At 40.5% G+C, this 14,911-nt stretch overlaps 1 pseudogene; it reads left to right on the plus strand.

The window, feature by feature from the left end:
- Positions 1-14,911, plus strand: part of LOC122586630 — a 218,981-nt pseudogene that overhangs the window by 7,985 nt on the left and 196,085 nt on the right.

The raw sequence follows: 14,911 nt of genomic DNA on the forward strand, positions 1-14,911 counted from the left end.
TTTATGTCGACATCTGCACACTATTTTGGGAAACATATAAATAGCTGTTTTTCATCCCAAAACCCTATGTTACATTTTGGCAGCCGTTTATAAACATTTTTGAGACTTTGATCAGATTTCTCATCTTGGAAGATTGATATTACAATTGGATTATCTCGTTATTTCCGTTCAATCTTTGTACTCGGTAACGATGAATTCCTTCATTTTGTTTTGTATTTGTATTTCAATATGAGTGGCTAATCACCTTTTCATCCATCTTGATGGGAGTGAGACATTATGTAGGGATTGCACAATATTTATTAATTCAAGTGATTTGATTTAACATTTTGTCGTGAACTTAATCTATTAATTCTTTGTTATTCAATTATTGATTGCGGATAATTGTGTTGTTTCTTAGTGACGACTAGGATTTGGGTACAAGTATTTTGATTGCTTTGCTAGAAGCAATTGGTTCTATGACGGTAGGTAGGGGGAGGGGGTGTAGAATATTTGATAAGAATTGACGGGTTGACGGTTGGGTACAATCGATTAGGCAAAATTGTTATCTGAAATGATCAAAACAATTGTTTAACTAGGGAAGTTTAAAAAGCGTCGGGGTACCGGTCTTAATAACGAAACTAGTTTATATAAGAGAGTCGAATAAGTAGTTAACTTAACGGGTACGGGGTTAACGATTAATTGAGTCTCGGTCATTAAATCACTAAATGAATTTGAACTTCATCAAATGTGCAATCCTACATTCTGTTGAGCGAAATCAAGATGGGTGACTTTTAAATTTTGTTATAAACTACAACTCTTTTTCGATTAATCCTGTGGGATTACTAATTTCCAACTAACTATTTGCATCGTGGCAATTCGGCCACAAAAACCCCCATTTTACTTGAATCATTAACGTTTTTACAAATGCTTGTTTAAGTCCTTGCGAACGATCTCGGCTTACCAGTTTTCACTATACTGCATACGATCAGGTACACTGCCTGTGAGTGTGTAGTAATCAGTATTATTCGGTAAATCGTGTTATAAATTTAAGCTAGATTTCGCACATCAAGTTTTTGGCGCCGCTGCCGGGGACTTAATTTAAGTAATGTTAGTTTTGTGATTCGATCCTCCTTGCAATTCAATTGTGAGGAAGTTAATTGTTTTCATAGTTAGATTTTATTTTTTTTTGTTTCAGTTTCATTTTGTTAGTTTCTGGTGCGGTTAACGTTTCCTTGTGGTGTTTGTGCAGTGCTTTGTAGTTGATGAACACAAGAACCTCTGGTAGACCTTTGCTTAGTCCTCAATCTAATCCAGGGAAAGCCAGACGACGCTTAATCAGATCAAACAACACGGAGCCTTCAAACACCGAAACCGTGACCACCGGACGTAGACTGGATAAATATTACTCAAAGGAAGGTTCAACGTCCGGGGTGCACTTAAGTCCTAATTCTCCGAAGGTAGTAGTTGTTCAAAACTGGTGATAGTTCAAGGGAAGAAGATAATCAGGATAAAACTGAGCATCAGGATTTAACCGAGATTCTTAAAGAAAATCCTCAGCCAACTCAACCAGTCAGAGCCAGGAGAATGGGTGATAGAGAGCCGGAAAACCCCAATAACCGTCTTTACGGTGACCGTAGGAGAAATGTCCCCACAAATAGGGGCACCCTATTCGCCTTCCAACCACCGGAGTAAACTTTTCTATTAAAGGAAGTCATTTGAAAAGTGTGGAGGAGGAGAAGTTCGATGGGGTAACGAATAATGATCCATATGGGCATTTGGAAAGGTTCGAGAAGATTTGTAGGTTCTATCACTATGGCGCGAACCAAGATGACAATGTGAAGCTTGAGCTTTTTCCACTCACTTTATGTGGAGGAGCTAAAGCATGGTTAAAAGAGCAGCCAGATGATCTGTATACCACATGGGAGAGCTTCGTGTTGGGTTCATTGATGAGTTCTACTCTATAAGGACTCAGAGACAGTTGGAGAATAAGATCCGATCATTCACTCAAGATCCAGGGGAAGATGTAGTAGATGCCTGGAAACGATATAAGGAGATGATCAGGAATTGCCCAGGAAACATTTGAACACGGAAGCAGTGGTTGAAATTTCTATGATGGGTTATTAAAGAGAACTAGAAGGGAATTAGCCGGGGCATTTGGAGGTAGTTTGAACAATGTCACCCCAGCTGAAGGATACAAAATTTTAGATGATATGGCCAAAGAGTTCTCCGATCGTGATGAGGTGTAAGTAAGAGAACTAGTGGAAAGACTGTAGCAAAGTTGGAGAGTAGTGAAGAATCAAGCTTGGTTGCTGAAGTCAAAGCCCTCACGAAGCAGATGAACGAGAGGTTTGACAACCAAGACGTGAGATTCAAAAGCATTGAAAGGGATGTCAAGGTGATTGCTGATGGTGTGACTACTGTGGGGACATGCATTATTCAGAAGATTGTCGGATAAGCCAGCTCAGGAAGTTAACTATGTCCAAAATCAGCAAGGGAACTTCAGTCAGGGTACCGGTTATCAAAATCGGTCATCAGGTACTTCTTATCCTTCGTCCAATTTAATGCTAATAATTCTGGTTTTGTTGGAAGCAGGTTTAGCAGGTTCAACAGTCAACAAAATGCGAATTCGGAATTGAGAGACATCATGAAAGATTTGGTAGGCGCTCAGAAAGCTACCAGTGAGAAGATGCCTCTCAATGGGATGCTATGACTACTAGGTTGGATGGGTTGGCGAGTAAGCTTGAGCAAAGTTCGAAGAGTACTCAAGCAACGTTTCAGGATATTGAAGCAAGGTTGGAAAGGCTAGGAAACTCAAGCAGGCAGCCCGGTACCCTACCGAGCAACACTCAGCAGAACCCGAAACCTCAACAAAACAGCCAAGGATCTGGAGCTAAGTACAACCATCCGAATGCAAGAAATGAGCAAGTCAACGCAATCACGACGAGAGCAGGTAACTCTTATAACTCTGCAAATGTTTCACCTAATGTTGTTACTCCTCTTGTGCAGATTGAACCAGAAGTTGCAGTTGATGAAGAGATCGAGATGGAGCCAATCCCGCCATTCCATCTAAGAAAGCCGAGAAACCTACTGATGAGGCACCTCCCGTGAAGCCTTACAAACCGAAGGTGCCTTATCCTCAACGGTTGAAGCAAGGGAAGATAAAGGCGAACTTCAAGAAGTTCGTTGATCTGATTCAGAATGTTAACATTACTGTTCCATTAGTTGATCTCCTTGCAGGTATGCCCAACTATGCAAAGTTTCTCAAAGATCTCATTTCGGATAGGAAGAAACTTCAAGAAGATAAGACGGCAGTCATGAGTGCCGAAGTTTCAGCAATAATAAAGAACGAGATACCTCCTAAGCTTGATGATCCAGGGAGTTTTCTTATTTCTTGTTCTTTTGGTCTTGAGTTATACAAGGCATTGGCCGATCTTGGGGCCAGCATCAATCTAATGCCTTATTCAGTTTATAAAAAGTTGTCTCTGGGTGCATTGACCCCAACCCGTATGAGCATTAGGCTCGCGGATAGATCTTTCCAATATCCCATGGGGATAGCGGAAAATTTGCAGATTAAGGTGGGTCATTTGATATTCCGGTGGATTTTGTTATTTTGGAAATGGAGGCGGACATCAATGTGCCTCTAATTTTGGGCCGACCATTCCTCATGACCGCGGATGCCATCATCCGAGTCAAAGCTAAGGAAATTTCCTTAGGTGTCGGTAATGACCGGGTTATGTTTAATGTTGATAAAGCTCTTAGGCATCCATACTCATGTGATGAATCGTGTTTCAGGGTCGATGTGGTTGAAGAGAAAGATGCTTTGGAGAAGGAGCTTATGGACTACTTAGATATGGAAGATGGACAAGCAGTGTTAGCTTGTAGTGAAGAAGAGCATGAGTGGGTAGAAGAAATGATGCAGGAAATCATGGCTCTTGATGTTGATGAAACTCCACGGGAGGATGAACCTTTCGAAGAAATCAATAATGGTGAAAGTATCCGAGTTCCTACATCGGTTGAAAGTCCTCCCACCGATTTGGAACTTAAGCAACTTCCGGATCACTTGGAGTATGCATATTTGGAAGGTACGTCTCTTCTTCCGGTTGTTATCTCATCTTCTTTGATGGAGGATGAAAAGTCTAGACTTATTACTGTGTTGAAGGCCCATAAAAAGGCCTTTGCATGGAAGATTTCCGACATCCCGGGTATAAGTCCAGAATTTTGTAAGCACACAATTAACTTTGTCGATGATGTTAAACCTGTTGTGCAAAGACAACGGAGATTGAATCCAAATATGAAGGATGTTGTTAAAAAGAGGTTTTGAAATTGTTAGATGCGGGAATCATATTCCCCATTTCTGATAGTTCATGGGTAAGTCCGGTACACTGTGTACCGAAAAAGGGTGGGATGACTGTTGTTGTAAATGACAAAAATGAATTAATTCCCACAAGAACTGTTACGGGGTGGAGGGTATGCATCGATTATCGGAAATTGAATGAAGCGACCCGCAAGATCATTTCCCTTTACCATTCATTGACCAAATGCTCGAACGGCTCGCCGGAAACGAGTATTTCTGTTTTTTAGACGGGTTTTCTGGGTATTTCCAAATACCCATAGACCCGAAAGACCAAGAAAAGACCACCTTTACTTGTCCCTATGGCACTTATGCCTATAGGAGGATGCCTTCGGTCTTTGTAATGCACCCGGTACTTTCCAACGTTGCATGAATGCCATCTTTCAGGATATGCTAGAAACTTCCATGGAAGTCTTTATGGATGATTTTTCTGTGTTTGGTAGTTCATTTGAAAGTTGTTTGAAGAGTCTTGACAAAATGTTGGAAAGGTGTGAGCGGGCACATTTGGTTTTGAATTGGGAGAAATGTCATTTTATGGTCAAGGAGGGTATTGTTTTGGGACATAAAGTTTCTAGAGAAGGGTTAGAGGTAGACAAAGCTAAAATTGATGTAATAAGCAAATTACCTCCACCTACAAATGTTAAGTCGGTTAGAAGCTTCCTTGGTCATGCCGGTTTTACCGGAGGTTTATTAAAGATTTTCTAAAATCACTAGACCCATGACTAAGTTGTTAGAGAAGGATGTCCCGTTTGTTTTTGATAAAGACTGTCTTGATGCATTCAACTTGCTTAAAGAGAGTTTGACCAATTCCCCCATTATGACTCCACCCGATTGGTCCTTACCATTCGAGTTGATGTGTGACGCTAGCGATTATGCCTTAGGGGCCGTTTTAGGCCAAAGGGGGGATAAGCATTTCCGCCCTATTTCGTATGCTAGCAAGACTTTGAACCCAGCTCAACAGAATTACACTGTCACTGAGAAAGAGTTGTTAGCTGTGGTGTATGCTTTTGATAAATTCCGTCCCTACTTGGTCCTTAACAAGACAATTGTCTACACTGACCACTCTGCCCTAAGGTACTTGTTCACGAAACAAGATGCTAAGCCTCGTTTGATTCGTTGGGTCTTGCTTTTGCAAGAATTCGACATTGAAATTAAAGACAAAAAGGGAGCAGAGAATGTGGCAGCTGACCATCTTAGTAGGCTCGAAAACCCTCACCGTGAGGAGTTACAAGAGCATGATATTAATGATGATTTTCCTGATGAGTTTTTGATGAAGATTGAAACAGGTCCTTGGTTCGCCGATATTGCTAACTATCTCAGTTCAGGTGTAATTCCAGAAGAAATGTCAAAGCAAGAACGGAGGAAACTTCATACCGAGGCCAAACATTACTTTTGGGAAAATCCATTTTTGTTTAAAATTTGTGCAGATGGGATGATAAGGAGATGTGTAGCCGATAATGAGACACGCCAGATTCTCGATGCTTGTCACCATGGGCCAACTGGGGGACACTATGGAGCATCCGTCACTGGTAAGAAAGTTTATGATGCTGGTTTCTTTTGGCCAACCGTGTTCAAGGAAGCACAAACCTTGGTAGAGGTTTGTGATGTGTGTCAACGGCAAGGTAATATTTCCAAACGAGATGAAATGCCGCAAAACTTTATTCAGGTATGTGAAGTTTTTGATGTTTGGGGCATAGACTTTATGGGACCTTTTCTCCATCGAATAGGAATTTATATATCCTTGTTGCCGTTGATTATGTTTCAAAGTGGGCCGAGGCGCAAGCCTTACCAACGAATGATGCACGTGTGGTCATTCATTTCTTGAAAAAGCTTTTCTGTAGGTTTGGTGTGCCTAAGGCCTTAATCAGTGACCGCGGAAGTCATTTCGCGAATCACCAACTCGCTAAGGTGCTTAAGAGGTACGGTGTAAATCACCGTTTTTCAACCTCATACCACCCGCAAACGAGTGGCCAAGTGGAAAACACGAATCGGGCACTAAAGAGAATTCTTGAGAAGACCGTAGGAGATAATCCGAAGTCTTAGTCCACCAAGCTTGATGATGCTCTATGGGCATTTAGGACCGCCTACAAGACACCAATTGGGACTACCCCATTTCGGTTGCTTTATGGCAAGACTTGTCATCTACCTATCGAAATTGAGCATAAAGCCTTTTGGGCGCTCAAGAATTGTAACATGGACCTAGTTGAGGCTGGTGAGTTGAGATCTATGCAATTAAATGAACTAGATGAACTCAGGTTGTATGCTTATGATAACTCCTTGTTGTACAAGGAACGAACTAAAGTGTGGCATGACCGTAGGCTTAGAACGAAGGATTTTAAAGTCGGAGATAAGGTTTTGTTGTTCCTTTCTAAGTACAAGTTCAAGCAACCCAAGTTGACATCTAGGTGGACCGGCCCCTTGTGATCAAACATGTCTATCCATCTGGTTATGTGGAATTGTTTAAATCGGATGGCACTTCTTTTATTGTAAATGGTCACAGGTTAAAGTTTTACCATGAGGAGGAAGAAATTGTGGGAGTCGTCGTTGACGAGCTTCCCTTTTTCGACATGAAGCAATGAAGAAGAGCTTCGAGTCTAGCTAGCGACTCGTAAATAAATTAAGCGCTTCGCGGGAGGCAACCCGTGCTTCTCGTTCTCTTATTTGTGGTTATTTTGTTTATTTATCTTTGGTATTGTGTTTTAATAAGAACTTGCAGGTAGAGTCCGCTGACACTCCTTTCGGTAAGTCGTTTAAGTTGTTCGACAGGTATGTTGTTGTCATACAACTTGTGTCGTTTTGAGAAAACCAGAAAATCTAAAAAAAAAAAAAAAAAAAAAAAAAGGGGGTGCGCCGCAGTCCTCAAGCTGCGCCGCAGCTAGACCCTTCTGTTTGAAAACTGCGCCGCAGCTAGGAAGCTGCGCCGCAGCTTAACCCTTCTGTTTGAAAACTGCGCAGCAGCTAGGAGGCTGCGCCGCAGCTTGTCAGTCCAACACAGTCAAATTTTTTTTTTTATTTTAATTTTTAGTCAATAAATAAGATTGTGGGGATGTTTTTCTTCACACACATATTAATTCTCTGAGTTTCCTTTTTCTTTTCCCTCTCTCTCGATCGGCCATAGCCACCTCCTACTTCAATCTCTTTTGTTCTTTTAATCTTGCAACATGACTAGAACAGGGAAGGTATGTTTTTTTTGTTTCTCTCCTATTTTTAAATTCTAAATCATTAAATCTATAATGTTCTGGGCATTATTAGTTTTATTAGATTCTTAAAAATATCAAATTTACTGTTGAGAAGATTAAGAACAAGGAGTAATTAGTTGTACTTTGATATTGAAACTTCATGGAACTAGTTAATCTAGTTAGGGCTTGATTCAAAAGTTTGTTACTCTTAAGTGAAGATAAACCCTAAAATTGAAATTAGGATTTGAATGTGGAGAGGCTTTGTTGTTCACCTAACTGTTGCTTGCATCTAGTCGTTCCAGGCTTCAAAACAGCCAAGCTGCGCCGCAGCTCTCGAACAGAAACCCAAAGCTGCGCCGCAACTATCATCCAGAAACGCCAAGCTGCGCCGCAGTTCGGTTGGCTGCGCCGCAGCTGCTCTGTTTCATCACCTGACCTCATTTTACTTCATATACGTTTAAGTTATATTTGGGGTTGATTGTTTTGATGTTTTCTTGTTTGTGTAGGATGCCGCTACTTCTAGCCGCTCCGGCCGAGGGGGTTCTCGTGTTTCGTCCGCCACTGCACCTCCCGCCACACCTACTGTTGAGCTTACCCCCGCGGCTGTCGCTATGGGCGTTCCAGCCCATCCGTGGCTTCGATTTCCACATCTAACTCCAGAGAACAAGAATAAATGTACCAATCGTTTGGCTACCTTGTACAATAAGGACATTACTGAGCCTAAGTTCATGGAAAGCAGTATGCTGAGAAGTTTAGACGTGAGGACTGAGATCAATAATTTCTTTACTCTTAAGCATGGGGGAACCGATTCTGATGGGAATCGAATCGATCGAGATTTTAGTATGTGGTTTGATATCTTTAGTAATAGGGAGAAAGTATATAAGGAATGGTGTTTGGAGTTCTACTCTACCATCTCTGTTGATGACATTGATTCAGTAAAGAGTGTGTTTGAAGGTGAGGTGATTCATTTTAGGTGTGGGGGTTTAAACAGGCATATGACCATTGCTGAATTTGGGGTGTGCACGGGGATGTATACTCAGGAAATGCTAGATGATCCTTTTTTCTGTAACCTTTTGAAGCATGCTGCTAGGACCACTACTGGGTTTCCTCAGGGATCGGGGGATTCGCGAGACTATTATACTCGCATCTCTGGCGGTAAGACTTGGAAATCAGTTTGTGGGGCAAACACAATTAAATCACCTCTTTTGAGATTGCTTCCTAAGATGCTTGTTCACTTTTTTGTCCAGCGGACACACCACCCGGACAAATTGTATGTTGAGGATTTGTGGTTAATGAGGATTTTGCACGAGGGAAATCATGTGATGACAGCTTGTCCTCCGTATGTGCTTGCTAAGCACATGGGAACAAAGGGGGTGAAGGACTCGGGGTTGGTTTGTGGCCACTTTGTCACAAAAATTGTTCAACATTTTCAGCTGGAAGATGATCGGGCAAACGTAGGCTTTAATCTGAATTGGAAACTTATGAAAGCTTTTACCTTTACTGAACTGGCTCGTTTTGGTTTGCTTCGGCCGAGAAAGAACCGGAATGAGCGTTACCAATTGATTGCTTATGATGAAGGTGACCAGGGGGACGATGACGAGGATGATCAAGAGGCCAGTGATGATGATGAGGAGATGGCTGATGCACCTGAGCAGCAGCCCGAGCCTACGCGACGCCCTAAGCGTCGGGCCACCTCTTCTACCGCAGGAGCATCTTCTTCATTTGTAGCTCCGGAAGGCTCGTTCGATCTTTCTCCTCTACAGGGTCTAGTTAATCAGATGTTGACATCCCAGCAACAGTTCCAGAATGATATGGCTGGATTCCAGACAAGGATGGATGACTTTCGACATCAAGTGGGCGATGATTTGACCTATATTGGTTCTAGTTTGGGGAGAGTGGTTTATGACTCTCGACGTTATCAGCCTATGCTAGAAGCACAGTTTACCGGCCAAGAGTATCATCCGCCCACAGTCATTCCAGCATATGATCCGCCGAGTATTTTTATTCCTCAGCAGCGGGTTGGTGGCGGTTTTTACTTTCCACCAGAACGCCAGTTCGAGATGCCTCCTCGCCACGATCCTGGTAACTTAGGGCCGGATATGCCGGTCCGTTTTGGTCATTATGCAGGTACCTACGCCGGGACGGATGCTGGCGAGACAGGCGCTGCGGAACCTACTTTTGCTGAGCAAGTTGTTGGATCTTTATTTGATGTTGGTAACATTCCTGGTTACCGTCCGTACCCACCTCATCCACCCCAGTGATCTACTTTTGGGCTGACGATGCTTGTATCCATTATGTGAACATTTCCATTTTCCGTACTTTATTTTATTTTCTTGGTGGACATCGTATTTTAATTCCATTTCCATTTACTAATTAGGGTAGGTTGATGGCATGCTTAACTCTATTATGATTATTCTGTTGCTTGTGCTGTGTTTATGTGTGGCAGCCGTTCAAGGTTTTGATATGTATATGCTGGCAGTAAGTTCAGCGCCATATGTGATTGGTATGTTTGTTGCACACATAACTCTCGCACCTTTCGTTTTGCTATTCCGGTATGTGTTCTTATTCTTGCTTTGTCGCTTACCCTATTTCCTGTTGTTTGATCGATCTGGACATTGAGGGCATTGTCCATCTTAAGTGTGGGGGGGGGGGGTGGCAAATAGGTTTAAGCTACCGGGTATATCACTTTTGTTGTTTTGTCATTTTGATTTCTATCGGTTTTGTTGATATGTCCCTCTCGTAGGCCTTTGGATTTTATCTAGGGGTATGAGTTTCTATTTTGAACTCTTAACTGTGATGTGCATGTTTGAAACTGGTGCTATCAATGTGGCGGAATAATAGAAGTTAATATGATTTTAAACTTGACTTGAACTTGTCCTCGTGGTGAATTGCTTTTGACACTTAAGCTCATTATTTATTAAGCAATTTTACTACCAAATTTTCCTTGACAAAAGAAATTTTTAATTGGCGAAGTGTGTCTTGAACGGTTATTTGGCTATCCTTCGGGATTGATAACATTACTTGCATGCTTATATACACCCAAAACACCAAATTGTGAGATTTCATCCTGTCACATATAGTTGTTCAAGTGGCGGTTTTGGTTTGTTTGCCTCGTAAATACGTCCCTCTCTTAGGCTCTTGGATTTATTCGGGAGTAAGGGTATTCATTTTTGATGCCTTGCACTAGGATGTGCGTGTTTGAGGTATTTCTAAGCCATTTCCGGGTTCTCTTCTCGATAAGAGTGTGCTGGTGATGTGTTGATTCTAGAACTTGGCCTGGTGATCGTGACAAGTACATTGGATGATGAATGGGCATTTAGGTTTGACCTTACTTTTTCTTTCTTTCGTTTCTTTTTCTTTTCTTTTGTATCTCTATAATCACCTATACAACCTTATACACATACCTATACTTGCATATATACACATTTTCCCTTTTCTTTGAAGCTTCAGATAATCTTATACACATATACATTCCTGGTAATTTAGCTTTTCACCCTTGTCATGTAAACTTCACCTAATTACACTTTACTATACCGTTAGTCTAATCTGGGGGCCATTGATTGTCATGGTTGTTTGAATGGTTTGGGAGATTCTTATTGGGTTGATTTGTGGAATGTTCTTGTCTTTGAGAATACAAAAACGGGTTAAGTTATTGAAGATTGTCTTGAATTGTTCAAATAAAGAAAGTGAAGAGTTATAGACATGTTAATTGTTGGAAGAGAGTATTTACTAGTAGAGTAAAAAAATGGTTCAAAAGAATAATAAGTTGTTGTATCATTATCTATGGAAGATTTAGCTGATAATAAGTTGTTTGAGGTTGATACACCACTATGGTGTCGGGTTTTGCGTGATACTTAAAGGTGTGTTCGCGGGATAGCACCTTATAGGTTGGTGGTGTGTTGGCAATCAATGGTTTGGGTTTGGTTAGACTATTCTGTACATCTCTAACATATACCTTATACTTTTGTTTCTTTTCATTTACTTGTAACCTATAACTTCCCATTTCCATTGTAAATACCCGTAAATACATAGCCTTAGTTTGAATATACAATCACCCTTTATGCCTATTTCGACAATGTACTTGATCCTTGCGCCTTAATGGTGAAGTGACGATCCGAGATCAAGCCTATGGTAAAAAGTATACATCACAACTGAGCTATGAGTGATTCTTCATATATTCAACCCCGAAAGTAAGTTATTGGAGTAGAATGATATTGGTAGGATCGTTTGTTTCATGTATGCTTAGTTGGTTATCGTGGCTTACGGATTGTTCAGGTATTGTCAAACATTTCGAGTTTTCATTTAAGATTAAAAACTGCTTCACCCGCCCTCTGTCAATTGACATGCTTGGTGTTGCTGCTTTTTGATACTTGTCACTTGGTTGATAATGTGATTGTCAAGGAATGTTTCATTTAAAATTTGGATTTGCTTGAGGACAAGCAAAGCTTAAGTGTGGGGGGATTTGATATGTCGTATTTTATACCCATTTCCTACGGTTTATATAGTTAAGTTAGCATGTTTAATGAGTCGTTTTGTATACATTTGTTGCGTTTATGGTATTTGTTAGTGTTTCAGGTTAGTAGCAGATACTTGAGCGTATTTTGGAAGAAAACGACATTCTTGGGGTGAAATAAGTGTTTACGTTTGATTTCCGAGTCGTTTGGATGAAGTTTGGTAAAAGTCAACGGAAGTCAAACCTGGAATCAAGACGAGCTGCGCAGCAGCTGTAAAACAGTGAACTATAGCTGCGCAGCAGCTTAGTAAGCTGCGCAGCAGCCTGCCTAGTGAGTTTCCAGCGAAGTCAATGAAAGTCAAACGGTCAACCGCGGTCAGAAGGGAGCTGCGCAGCAGCTTATAAGCTGCGCAGCAGCTTATGTCGACATCTGCACACTATTTTTGGGAAACATATAAATAGCTTGTTTTTCATCCCAAAACCCTATGTTACATTTTGGCAGCCGTTTTATAACCCATTTTTGGAGACTTTTGATCAGATTTCTCATCTTTGAAGATTGATATTACAATTGGATTATCCTCGTTATTTCCGTTCAATCCTTTGTACTCGGTAACGATGAATTCCTTCATTCTGTTTTGTTATTTGTATTTCAATATGAGTGGTTAATCACCTTTTCATCCATCTTGATGGAGTGAGACATTATGTAGGGATTGCACAATATTTATTAATTCAAGTGATTTGATTTAACATTTTGTCGTGAACTTAATCTATTAATTCTTTGTTATTCAATTATTGATTGCGGATAATTTGTGCTTGTTTCTTAGTGACGACTAGGATTTGGGTACAAGTTATTTTGATTGCTTTGCTAGAAGCAATTGGTTCTATGACGGGTACGGTAGGGGGTAGTGAATATTTGATAAGAATTGACGGGTTGACGGTTGGGTACAATCGATTAGGCAAAATTGTTATCTGAAATGATCAAAAAAATTGTTTAACGAGGGAAGTTATAAAAAGGCGTCTCGGGGTACCGGTCTTAATAACGAAACTAGTTTATATAAGAGAGTCGAATAAGTAGTTAACTTGACGGGTACGGGGTTAACGATTAATTTGAGTCTCGGTCATTAAATCACTAAATTGAATTTGAACTTCATCAAATGTGCAATCCTAACATTCTGTTGAGCGAAATCAAGATGGGTGACTTTTAAATTCTTGTTATAAACTACCAACTCTTTTTCGATTAATCCTGTGGGATTACTAATTTCCAACTAACTATTTGCATCGTGGCAATTCGGCCACAAAAACCCCCCATTTTACTTGAATCATTAAACGTTTTTACAAATGCTTGTTTAAGTCCTTGCGAACGATCTCGGCTTACCAGTTTTTCACTATACTGCATACGATCAGGTACACTGCCTGTGAGTGTGTAGTTATCAGTATTATTCGGTAAATCGTGTTATAAATTTAAAGCTAGATTTCGCACATCACTTCCTCACGCGTAGGAAGGATCAAACCACTAAGTTAACAACTAAATCGGCACACAATCCCCGGCAGTGGTGCCAAAAACTTGATGTGCAAAATCGAGCTTAAAAATTTATAAACTAGAATCACCTAAAAACTCACTACTACGTACTCACGGGCAGTGGACCCGATCGTTTGTAATATAGTTAAGAGGTAAGACCGTGTTCGTTCGCATGGATTGGATTAACTAGTTGTTTGAAGAAATGGTTTGTAAAACGGGTGTTGCTTCGAAATTCCTTTGCCAAATTTAAATTAAAAACAAATTGCATAAAATAAAAGAGAACCTCAGACAATAATAATAAAAGTCATCCACCTTGACTTTACTCAACTTCAAATGTGATTGTATTTAATTAAGACCAAATTCTTTAGAGTTTAAAGATAATCGTGACAAGATTAAGGTGTTCACGTGGTACCACCAACCATGAACAAATTACCGAATCACCTAATTGCTAGTTAAATTAACCAAGCCAGTACCACCAAAGCAAAGACAACTTTTTCCAACAATTAATTTTATTGACTATCGAGTTATCAATTGCACCTATGTGACAATAACGTGGTGCCACCAACCGCTATGAATCACGTTGACAAAATTACTCTTTTCTTAAAATGATATTCACTATCATACCATGAACTAGTGATAATTACTCATAGACAAGTAACCGTTTTAAAATCACACATACATTCAACTGGTACCACCAACGAAGAAATATATGCAACCAATATCATATTTAATAATTAAAAAGAATTAAATCATCAAGATCACGGAACAACGATAATTAAATAAACTCTTTTGAATTAAAAATATAGCAATTACATCATTCATCTTGTTACATCAAGGTGGATGATTAAACGTTTAGCCACTCATAATCAATTCAAAATAATAATTAAAATAGAAGAGAAACATCATGTACCAATCGTTTGAGAAATTGAAATTGCAAGACAATTAAATAAATACAATCTAGATGGGTGCTCGTGAATCTTTAATGAATCCGCCTAAGAAAAACTTGCTTGGAGTATGAAGAACCCTTGTAGAACAACTCCTAGAAAGATTTTTGATAAATTGGAATTTAGGTCATGGTTTTCTATTTATACTCCTCTAATTTTGATGCAGAAAAACGTCCCGGGACTTCAGATCCCGTGCTCCCATTGCGGCGCAGTGGGATGTGCCTTCCCTCACTGCAGCGCAGTGAGAGGCCTTTGACTTTGACTTTCGGGTGACTGCGGTGTAATTGCAATGAATACCTCCACTGCGGCGCAGTCCTTTTCCTCGGCTTCCTTTTCCCTTTTCACGAATGCGGCGCAGTCAATCTCTTGCAGTCCCCACTGCGGCGCAGTGGGGTTTGTTCACAATCTGTCCGTGGGATTGGACTGCGGCGCAGTGGACAAGGTATATCCTACTGCGGCGCAGTCACATGCATGCATACAAATTTT

This window comes from Erigeron canadensis, chromosome 2 (assembly GCF_010389155.1).
Source record: "Erigeron canadensis isolate Cc75 chromosome 2, C_canadensis_v1, whole genome shotgun sequence".
Taxonomy (NCBI): domain Eukaryota; kingdom Viridiplantae; phylum Streptophyta; class Magnoliopsida; order Asterales; family Asteraceae; genus Erigeron; species Erigeron canadensis.